We start from the raw sequence: 11580 nt of genomic DNA, 5'->3' as shown, positions 1-11580 counted from the left end.
TTTTCTTTTGTTTCACGGTTTTCTGGCTCTGTCTCATTCAGCCTTTGCCATTTCTTTACTTTGCAGTAGAAGTTATGTTAACTGGCAGATGTCGTGCCGTGTGCATGTGGGCCGTTTGCATTCTTTATCATTGTCTTGCTTTTGTGCATTTAAGAAGGCCCTTAATACTCTTTCGGGTGCTTTTTTACTGAATGAATAGCATGTGTAGTGCGAGTCATGAGGTGTTAGGAATAGTGGTCCTCTCTGGCTCAGTGGTCAGTCTTGGCTTGATTTTGCGCTGGCCTTAGAAGTGAGCGTTGCAAGGCCAAAGCTCGCTGGTAAGCGGGTCTCTTGATGTTAGTTGTGCACAAAATGTACGAACACATCCGCTTTGGCTCATTTTGAACAGGCCTTCTTACTTTAAGAGCATTCTGGACGATATTTAGTTGGAAGAGATGAGTAATTATGTAAAGCAGCGCAAACGACTGGACAAGAAATGGACACTACGAACACTTCTATAACCTGTAATGCCTGTGCAGCCTGAAAATCGTTAACAAGTGATGCGCCTTAAACAACAAGTTTGCTGAATACTTAATTACAAGTTTTAGATTTTAGGCCGACTCCTAAGCTGCTAACTTGACGTATCTTACATAATCGTGATATATTTTTTAACCAGGTTCTTCCTGAGCACATTTGACAAAAGATTCTCGCTCCCCCTCTCTCTTTTTTTCTTCAATGTCGGAAAGGAAGTCTGGCATCGCAACACGTGCATGCAGAAGGAAAGAGTGCACACGTCTGACACTGAACACCCATAGTTCATCGTGGAAGGAGATTTTGTCGTTTCTTATCCTTAGCAATTCAGGTGGTGGTCCAAGTTTTGAGTAGTGTGTTGCCTTGATGGCCATAAAAGGGACAGTCCTTGTTTTGTTGAGGGGGTACTCTTGCAGGTATTGTTTGACATGCTCGGGCGAATTTTTCTCGTTCGTAAGCTCCGAACTGGTCTTGTTTCGGAAAGTAACAAAAGAAGGCGCCTGACTGAATCTGCACCGCGTTGGCCCATGAAATGCAGCGCAGGCGGCGTAGACGCTGGTAAAGGCCGGACAAGTTCAGGTTACTAGTCAGGTCTTGCCGAGGCAGCAGCAGCAACATCAAAAAAAATTATCAAGTACAAATTTGCATTGGTCATTTTCGAAAGACCACTGGCAAAAACATAGACCTTTCTTTTATTATTTTTTATATAAGGTAGAAGAGAAATGAGTTTGACGCACTGTCATGTGCCAGTGTTTATGGTAGTGCTCGTGCCAAAATGTTTTTTTGTGTAATGCTCGAGTCTCGTGTCGTCACTCTGTGAACCTTCCAACTCTCTATCATGCCATGAAGAAATTTTATTATAATTTTACAAACCAATGCAAGCGAAGTTGATTTCGCAAGAACATGCTTGCATTCCTTTTATTACACCTTGTGGATAGATGCCTTTTTTTTTATGTACCATGATTCCCTCTTTTTTTTTTGCGTTCAACTAGAACAGGAAGAAGTGCCGCGTTTAAGACAAAACAAAAAAGAATTTTTTTTTTTTGTTTTATGCGAGTGGCAGTCAGTTGATTTATATACGTTGCTGCAAGAACACTGCACGCACAACAAAGCATAGATTAGTATTTTTGGTGTTGCGGATCACCAGTGTTGATATTGTTTTTTTTTTACTCTCCGGTCATATTGCTCCCATTTTATTTGTTTGTTTTTCAAAGGTGGTGGCCGATTTTTTCGTTCGTTGGCGTTTGGGTGTGTGTTCATCATTGTTTGCCATCGTCGCATCGCACGCTGCCGTGGCACGTAACCAATTTTCCACATGATGCCATCGCTCGCCATCTTATTTTGCATATTTTTACGTTACCGAAGATTTATTTGTTTGACCCATTAACCTTTTGTAGTCCTCTCCCCACATGCGTACCCTGGCGAACCCCTTGTTTTGCCGGCATTTTTTTTTAGTGGTGTTGCTACTTTTTTGTCTTTTTTGTGTTGCTTTTTTTCTTCTTTTGTCTACAGCATTAGTCTACAACTCTGGTCCCTATTTTCTATGTAACTTTATCCCAGTTTGGTCTGCCGCATTGTGGTGTGTACTTGAATCTATTTCTTGAGCTGTTGCTGTGGTTGTCTCATGATTTCGCAAGCACTTGCATCGACTGGTGTTGTCAAGACAAATGTTTCGCCGATCTGATGCTCTTTTTTTTTTTAAACGGTGAGGTGTTTGTTTTCTTTCGTCACCCGTCTTTTTTTTTTTACCTCCCTTGTTATGTAAAGCGACGGCCATGCAATGCTCTTGTCATGCAGTTCTTACTCCGGTGTTTTCGGCCTCGTGTATTGTTTGGGTCACCGAATGTTGTGAGGCTCTTAATGCAAGCCGATTGCATCAAAGTCGCAGCCTGCTTGGTTATTCCATGAGCCGTATCAGTGTCACGCCGATGTCATCTCGCTATGGCAGCAACTTTGGGACAGCGGTGTTATCGAAATGGTTGCTAAGTATGGGCCTCTTTTGAAACTCGAAAAAGTGTTCCCCTGTTTTAAGTACTATGTTGCTGCCTGATACTACTTAGTACACACTGTTTCGGTGATTTCATCTACTTCTGCCGGTGAAAGTTGGACTTTTTTTTTTACCTATTTCACCTTGCATGACTGCAATGCCAAGTTGTAGTGTAAAGTGTTGATTCTCGTCTCTCTTAAAAACATCAAGCAGGGATTTTATTGACACCTTGAGCATAATGCAGCAGACACCCTGAGAAAACAGTCTATGCTCAGATGTTTGCTTTCATTTTTATATTTTTTTGCTGGCGGCACTTAATGATTGACTTAGTTAAAACCTCTCACTAGTGTTCATCGCATTTGCTTAATTTAAAGGTTGCTTCGTGGTTGATTACCTTTTTTTTTACCACGCCTTTTCGGGCTGTCTGAGGGCCACCGAGTGTTTGTGGCGTGTTAGGAGTGCAACTTCTTCAATGCGACACCAACCCAGGTGTGTGTATGTTTGTATTCTTCAGCTGGTGCAATCTGTAGGACTTGGGGTTGCAATGATTTGTGCCAAAATGACGACACAGTTTTCTGTGCAACGTAGAAACCGCACGCCATTTAACCAGCGAAAGGGAAGCTTTCGTAAATTTTAGATGCACGGCCAGGTGGTGTGCTTTGGGAAAATCGGGCGGCACAAAATACACGCAGGCCTATAAAGCCACACGACCGGATGGTTGTGTGCGTTTTTTGTTTGTGCGTCTGGTACACGCTGTTTATCTTTCTCGAAGCAGTGGCTAGCCCACACCAAAATTTTATTTCCTGTATTGTCGGCCCTGCTTCTAAAGCTGCATATATCAGCATCATACCCTTTGAGTTTCTGGCTGTGTATGCTTGGTGCTCAAATAATTGCCACACTGCTGAGGCTGAGACATCTTTTTTAAAAAGGGGCAGGCATACTTGCAATGCAACACAGTTATGGGGGGGGGGGGGGGGACGCACGAAAGATGTGAAAACAAGATTTTTGGCAGCATAAACTTGTCTTGATGCATCGTAGTGACAACGCGATCAAAGCATCGGCACTGTGGACAACCTCCTAAGCTTGGTTGTCAATATATCTGTACAACAGATGTAGATGCCGACACAGTCGTGCAGCCTTTGTAAACGTTACCTGATTATCCGTCTGGCATGTAACGGAAATCTCACTTAAGGGCACCCCATGGGTGGTCTCTCGAGCCTTTGTCTGGCCATGTCCGTTGCTATCAACGACATTAAATTGTGAACAGCAGAATGCGCAACTTTTTGCACGGCCTAGTCTACAACGAGCGGCCATGAATATTGCCTATCGATTTCGACGGCCCACGAGCGATTGGTAAATTTCACGTTCTTGTACATACTGGCATTCTGTAGGTTGCACAAGAAACCGAACATCGCAAGTGTTGCAGACACAATGTAATGGGAAGGCAGCAGCGCTGTCTCACTCTTAAGTGTTGTATTTAAAAAATGGGAAACTGTACGAGGTGCCCCAAATGGCTAAGAGTTACTCAGCATTCATGTACTAGGTGGCCTGCTTACTTTCGAAAGACACTGTACACTACTCAACAAATGTAATTCAATTCGTATCGAAGTCTGCAGACATTCAGATGTCGCAATGCAGATTCCCAGAAACTGTAAAGTTTCCAGCGCGAAAACACGGTTGAGGTAATGTTGGTATGTGACCTTCGACGCTCCTGTCTAGTAGTCGTTGCTCCCATCTGTCTTTACTTGCGATTTGGGGGGCCCCGTCTAGATACGAGAGCGTTGGTCATGCGCCTTTCGTGGAACTACCTCGGCAGGCTAGCAAGCTCTGCGGAGCCGCACATTATGGAACTGAAGAAGTTTAATGCCTTTCATTTGTTGAGGAGGGTACTGTTTGTTCTATCCGCAATCAGTCATGTTTCCTACTGGCTGTGCACATTAAACCACTGTATTGTAAACTCTATAATGTGCCTGAAAAAAGTGTTATAGAGCAATGCACCCGCATGTTGTTTCAGCAAATCTTCTCGGGTATACTTGCGTTTGCTCGGGTACGCCGGTGGGGCGAGGCAGATGTGTGCTCAGGGGAAGGCCTCGTGTGCCGAGATGTTTTGTCGCGATACTACCCTTCGTGGTGCAAGCATGAGCAAGCAACTATTCCTACACCTTTCGTGTATGATACCCCCACTTTTTCCAGCGTCTGTAGCTGGTGTAATCTCGCTCATGTGTAATATAGTAAGTGTTTCTAAATGCATTGTTTCTGAGGGTCCCCTTTTGTAAAAGTTTCACAGCAGCAGATTCGGGCAGTTTGTCCAGCCATAAGTTAGCACTTATCATTTCCAAAGTGTCATCTGCTCGTTGGCACTTTGAAAGTATGTACCCTGTGACCTCGCCATATTCCACTTGCTGCGTGAAAAAACACATCCATGTAGAGAATATGTAGAGAAAGTAGCATTGCAAGAGTCTGTTGTCATGCGACATTCTCTGACATGGTTACGTTTTCTTGTGGGGCAACTAGAACTGAAAGCGAGACAGTATGCTACATGTTGCGTTTGATAGATATGTGGGATTTAACGTCCCAAAACCACCATATGATTATGAGAGACGCCGTAGTGGAGGGCTCCAGAAGGGAATTTCGACCACATGGGGTTCTTTAACGTCCACCCAAATCTGAGCACACGGGCCTACAACATTTCCGCCTCCATCTGAAATGCAGCCGCCGCAGCCGGGATGCACATGGTGCGTTTCTCACAGGCTGATCATGTGTAGTGGACAATGAATGAAAAGATTGTAGCACACTATATTTGTTAAGTCAAGAATTTGTATCTGTAAATCTATTCTTCTTCTTATACTTTTTTCTCTCCACGGTCAAAGTACTTGGCCACATGCACAGCCTTTTCAGAAAACTTGAGGCTGGTGCTGTTTACATTTTCAGGTATGGGGGTCGGTTCCTGTTTGGTGCTATGCTCCAAGATTCTTGCCTGCAGAATATCCCGGCTGTGGCGGCTGCATTTTCGGTGGAGGCGGCAATGTTGTAGGCCCGTGTACTCAGATTTGGGTGCACGTTAAAGAACCCCAGGTGGTCAAAATTTCCGGAGCCCTCCACTACGGCGTCTCTCATAATCAAATAGTGGTTTTGAGACGTTAAACCCCACAAATCAATCATCTTGCCTGCAGAAAGGATGACCTTAACTTATACTGCCAAAGGCTGGTAACAAATTCAGTTGACTGTAGTTTGAACGTACATCAGCTTACAAGTTTTGGTTCGAAAAGTTGTACTGCTTAGTTTTTGGTAAAGCTTCCTTAATATAGTAGTTGTGTAAGGGCCAGACAACGCTGTAATATATTTGCTGCTGCTCTTGCGTCTCGTACAGTCATAGCATTTTTGTGAGCCATATTTGATGTTGTTGTCACTTAGCACACTTTCAGTCACAACTGAGCTTTGCTGGAATCAAATGGGCAGATCTGTGCTAGCTGGGAAATAGAGCTAATCAATGTTGAGAAGTTCAAATTTATATCAGGTTCTCGCAAGCTGAGGGGTGGCTTTATTCTCCCTCCCGCCCCCCTCTGCATCCGCCTCTGCTTGAAACTGATGTTTTTAGTACCAACATGGATCAGTGCAATCTCGCCCAAATATCTGTGCTACAAAAGCCTGCAGCATCTCTGTAATCCAGAACGGTGAGTGAGCGGTCTGAGCCGTGATTCCCGAACAAGATGCTTTGTTGGTCATCGAGCGAAGTTACACCAGCTACAGCTTGGCACAGCTACCTAGTAGTTCGTATATATGGCCTTCCAACAAGTACCTGAGTGCCATGAGAATATATAGCGCGCGTGGACTTTTCACCTGCAGTAGCCAGTTGTAGAAAAAGCTGCTGCCATCCTTCTACGACTTTTATGTTGCTTTAAAAATTTAGCTTGTTTGGGAGGGAACGTTTACGACGATAAATTATGCCATCTGTGAAAACAAAAGTTTTTTTACTGGCTGAATAGAAAAAAAATGTCAGCACGTAACCGAATTCACTTTTCTTTTGGTGGTGAATACGTGCACAGACATGTGCATTGTGTGAAAATGTTATTGTTATCACGGTGATCGTCAATATTATTTTTATCAATCAATCTTTTCTCGGTGCTTGTGAGATCATGTTTGTTTCTTTATCGTTTATCAAAGAATTCTCGGTGATTTGTATTTGAGCAGACTGCACGAGCTTAACTTCATTGTTTTTTTTTTTTATTATTGAGTCATCTGCATGAAGATAAAAGTGCTCAATGGTGCGTCTTTTGTGTTCTGAATATTTGTTTGACCAATATTTGTGTGCTCAGCATGTTTAGTACTGCTGTTCATTTGAGTCATATTGTTTTCATCAGTAGGAGTTCAGTAAAAACATTTTCCTTTTAATGGCCTGTCCACCTTTTCCTGCTGCTTGTTTTCCTCCAACACATTCTCATAGAATGGGTTTATGTCGGGATTCGAGGGTCATTGCCAGAAAGGAATGCTGGCTCATCGATTAAAACCTGAGAAGATCAATGTTTCATCAGCATTAGTAGTTTGCCATAAGGGCCTCTCACTAGTACTACTAGATAGTTTTTTTTGTATTTTATTAGCTAGTTGTCTTATCAGATGTGGCAGAAGATGTGAGCAATGTCAGAGTCAGTTCATACCCCAACTGGCATCCGGCAAGGACTATTGTTGGTCACCCCTCTGTCTCTGTTGTCGGGCTGCTCTCAAGGTGGTTTTGGCTGCTTACGCCAGGAATGCTTTTCTTTTTTCTGAGGGGAACACGCCCAAAGCACCCACATCCTTTCATTCTTCACCATACACGGGTCCCCCTATTTGAAAACGGCATAATGCGCTGCTCCGCTGTGGGGCGCTAGTTTCTTACCGTATTTGGGCGGGCATTTCGAACTGACGCAAAATTGTTCTTAATTAACGCCACTAGCATTACTTATACGGTGCGTTAGAGCATTTACGATTTAATATCGCCATTACCAGACGTTAAGCTACAAATTAGTGTAAAAAAAAATGAAAGCATATTCACGAGGTGAATGATAATGAGTGGGCGAAGCTGCGGAGGGAACCTTCGGTAAACCGTGGATCTTCCGTGAAATTCGTTGAGTCAATTATCATTTAAAGACGTGAGAAATGCTGTCTGTGTATGCCATGCCGCTTGGGCCTTCCACAATGTACGGCAGGATCTTTGCAGCGGTGTCGCACAGCTTCATGACTCGCCAACAACGAATGAATTTTATTACAACGCTCCCCCTAGCGTAAGTCGCCACACTAAATCGAACGATTGCTTTCCACCAATGACACGCACCATATGTGACATCATTTATATTCTAACACCTCGCATCTTTCATTATCAACTACGGGTACTGCCATCTAGTTTTATAACATCTCATATCAACTACTTCCATCTAGTGAACACTGCAAGAACTAAACTAGAGGTGGCTACCTACTACTACTACAACCACATACCTCAGCGCATGTACAGAACCACGCCTTATGGAGCTTCGCCCCTAAAAACTCGCAAACGAAACTTTCGCTGTCGGGGGTCCCTTTAAGCAATGTAATCCGTTTAGTGTTTTTGACTGAGGCTGTAATGACGTGCTCTCTACATTTGAGCAACATCCTGCCCTGTGTTGTCTAAACAGATTTCCATTGTTCCTTGTTTTGTACAAATGGTGTTGATATCAGAGCATTTTAGTTTATGTTGAAAAGCTCATTCCACTATTTCGTTAATCATTGCTAATGCATTGCATCTGCGCCCCAAGATAACAGCTGTTGAGATAAGAAAAAATGACACTAATGCAGAACAGAGAAGTCGCACCTAATGTACAACTGGAGTTGCTGTAAATAAGAAATTTTCAAAGCTCTTTGTGCCTGAGTTATACGTTACACGACCCTGAGACCATGTGCAGTGCTCCATACCAGGACAACAACATAAAGTAGGAATATTGTGACAATCAGTTCTTTGGTCTAATGAACTCTTCTTTGATGCCCAGAATGAAATCGACGATTCATGATAGCCATAATCAACCATTGATGTACAGTAGACTCGGTAAAGAAAAATTCGTTAAATGGAACTGCTGCCTAACGCTTTCGTTACTGCGTGAAAATGGTTGTTTTTCATATGTCTCGGGAAGATCGTTTTTGCCAGCTTGTAAAGTACTCCAGCCAGCGTTTCATAATGCACAATGAAATGCTCTTTCGAAATATATGTTGTAGAGCAACAAAAAATTTTTAAATGAATAAAAATGTGAGAAGAGTGTAATTTTTATTGTTAGCTGGTAAATAGGGCAATAAAAAACACTATATATACAAAAATATTCAAAACAAAAAAAATTCAGAATATACATTTTGTAGAATTATGACCCAGGAGCAATATAAAAAATAATGAATGTTGTACAAAATGTTTCTCTTAACATAGAGAAAATCGGAACCGAGGTGGTGCTTCATGCCTCGTGCAATGCGCTGAAGCATTGCATGGTTTTTTTGTGAGGCACAAGTGAACTCATTCACTTTTCTCACTAAATTTTTGTTGTGTTGTGGTAAGAGTCTCCAGGTGTTCCAATATAGATGGATGCCCGTGAAGTGAACAATCCCTCTGTAAATAAGATGTCCAATGAACTTCGTTATTTTATCTAGCGTCACCTCTTTCCGTGAGCGACCTCACTTCGCATAGGTTGGTGTTGTTTCAATATATGCATCCAAACGTATTCTTTGCATTTTTGCGCATATCGTATTAAAAAAAAAAAGACAATATTGTGCACATTTCCAAAACATTTCGCATTGCTCCGTAGTCAGAATCAAGATGTACTCTGGGGGCTGTTTTGTCGTTAGAAGGTCTGCAGCTGGCGCCAGCACACCACGCCCCAGCGAAGTGTGGTCCTCGCACGTAACTAGAGTAGCTTTAAGATTGTGCACAAAGGTCAACAGCTATACGCACTTGCGGCAAAGGAGACAACTTGAGGATGTAAACAAAACAACCCCATGAATGGCTGGGGATGATGCGAAACATCGTCGCCACAAAACTTGAAGCTGAGGTGCAGTCATCCTCAAACTCTTAAGTTAGCTTTCGCTCAATTCAAGCGGGGTCGCAAGACAGTTTCGAGCAGCGCATGTGTTTTGCAGCGTTGGTTGCGTACCCATGCGTCTGTGACGATGACGCCATAGGAGCGGCTAGTGACACTATAAGTGATTCTGTGTCTGGTATAACAATGCAAGCAAAACCAAAGCTGCTGGAAACTGTGAGAGAAGGCCGCCTCGACGCTTTAAACCCGTGGTGGACCTTCGTAAATATTTTTTGTAGAACAAATCTTTCCTGACTCCTAGGAACAGCTCTCGATTCAATAGCTGGCATGAACTTCTGGCAATAATTACTGCTCAGTATTGTGAAGGTGACACTTTAATTGAATATTTGGCTTGCAAAGGTTCTTTTCATTACAAAACTTCGATGTTACTGTACTATAATCACAAGAGGCACGCATTTCTGTCAAGTTCTCCAGCCTACCACACTTTTCCAACAATACACGCAGATTGGTTCACTCAAAGGTCTGTCAAAAATTACTATGTTGCCAAAACAGGCTAATTCAAGTCGATTCTGAGAGTTGAGTTGCTGGACTAACTACTAGAAAATGCTGGGTGCACGAAAAACAAATCTAACATGCCAATATCGACGATCCAAAAGCGTCGTTCACCGGTGATCTATTTGAATAGGTGTGGTAACTAAGAGTTACATGGAACAAGTGCCTCCAGGAAAATTGGTTTCATACCTGAATTCTGTGCCCCTGTTCGTCTCTGAGTAAACAAAGTTCCTGTTAAATGGAACACAATTTCCTGGTCCCCCCAGGTTTCATTTAATGAGTCTGCTATACATTGCTTGTGGTTGTGCCGACTGTGTTTGCCTTCATATGGCACATGATGGTTAATGAGTGCAGAAAGAGTAACACCACTTCAATTGCTGGAAACGGTGATGTCATTCTGGTCATCTGCCAGGCTATGACAGTTGCATTCTTGGGCACTTTGGTTTTGGAGGGGTTCTTATTTGTGTTTGTGGATTTGGTAGGATTCCATCTCGCAAAGTATTACCGGCAGCCACTTTTTGAAAATCACAAAGCAGCTCAGCTTGAAAGACTTCGAATCTCCGACTAAACATGACTGCCTGTCTCCACTAAATGAAAAGTTAATTTTATAATTTATGCCTTTGATAATCTCGACAGGTCTGTCACAGTTGAAAAAATAGTTGTAAAGATAGCATGCAAATATTGCATGGCCCTTATTTTTGAGACTATTCAAACAATTCTTGAAACGTTTCATACATGCAGCTAACCAGAAAAGTTTACGCACCACGGGATCTTAAAACGATTGATTCTTTTACAGCCTCCAACAGCAGACAGTAAAACTGTATATGATAATGCTTCTAAAATATTCTAATTAAAATGATAATACAAGGTTGCATCAAAAGGGTGCAGAGATGTGCGGCTTTTTCTCAAATTTCATAGTTTGTAATATTTTATGGGGCACTGCACATGTGTATACATACTTAGTACATACAAAAAAAAAATTTCAAGTGATGAAAAAATTGTTGAACACACATTGTCCTGGCAAAAATTAAGACGTCTTAGCTTCAGAAAAATTTTCTCCTCTGCAGTTCTTTTCATTAATTCAACACGCCTCCACCTCGTCCTGAAAGTCTACCTTGTTTGGATCAAAGAGGAAAATTATTTTACTCGTATGAGGACATTAAGCTACCGTAACAGCAGAAACTCCGCACCTGCTGCGAGATGACATACAACTCTGTAGTGCTTTCCAGTAAGCATTCACTAGCGTTCTGTGCAGCTGATTTTTCGTGTCTGCAACAGTGATAGAAAAAAAAAACTTCCGAGGATGCTTGAGCTTCACCTTCATGACTAGAATGCGTAATCTGAAATGCATACAATCGAGCCAGGTTTGGTTAACCTCCCTGCCTTTCCTCTATATTTTCTATTTCTCTCTCACTCTCTAAAATGTGTAAAGTCTACTTGTCGTAGAGTTTCGAAGTGGCCTACTCTATCAATTCATAAATCAGGGAAGTACCAGCTATGCAT

This window comes from Rhipicephalus microplus, chromosome 9, assembly GCF_043290135.1.
Source record: "Rhipicephalus microplus isolate Deutch F79 chromosome 9, USDA_Rmic, whole genome shotgun sequence".
Taxonomy (NCBI): Eukaryota; Metazoa; Arthropoda; class Arachnida; order Ixodida; family Ixodidae; genus Rhipicephalus; species Rhipicephalus microplus.
The sequence above is the reverse complement of the archived record's forward strand: the minus strand, read 5'-3'. Positions refer to the sequence as shown.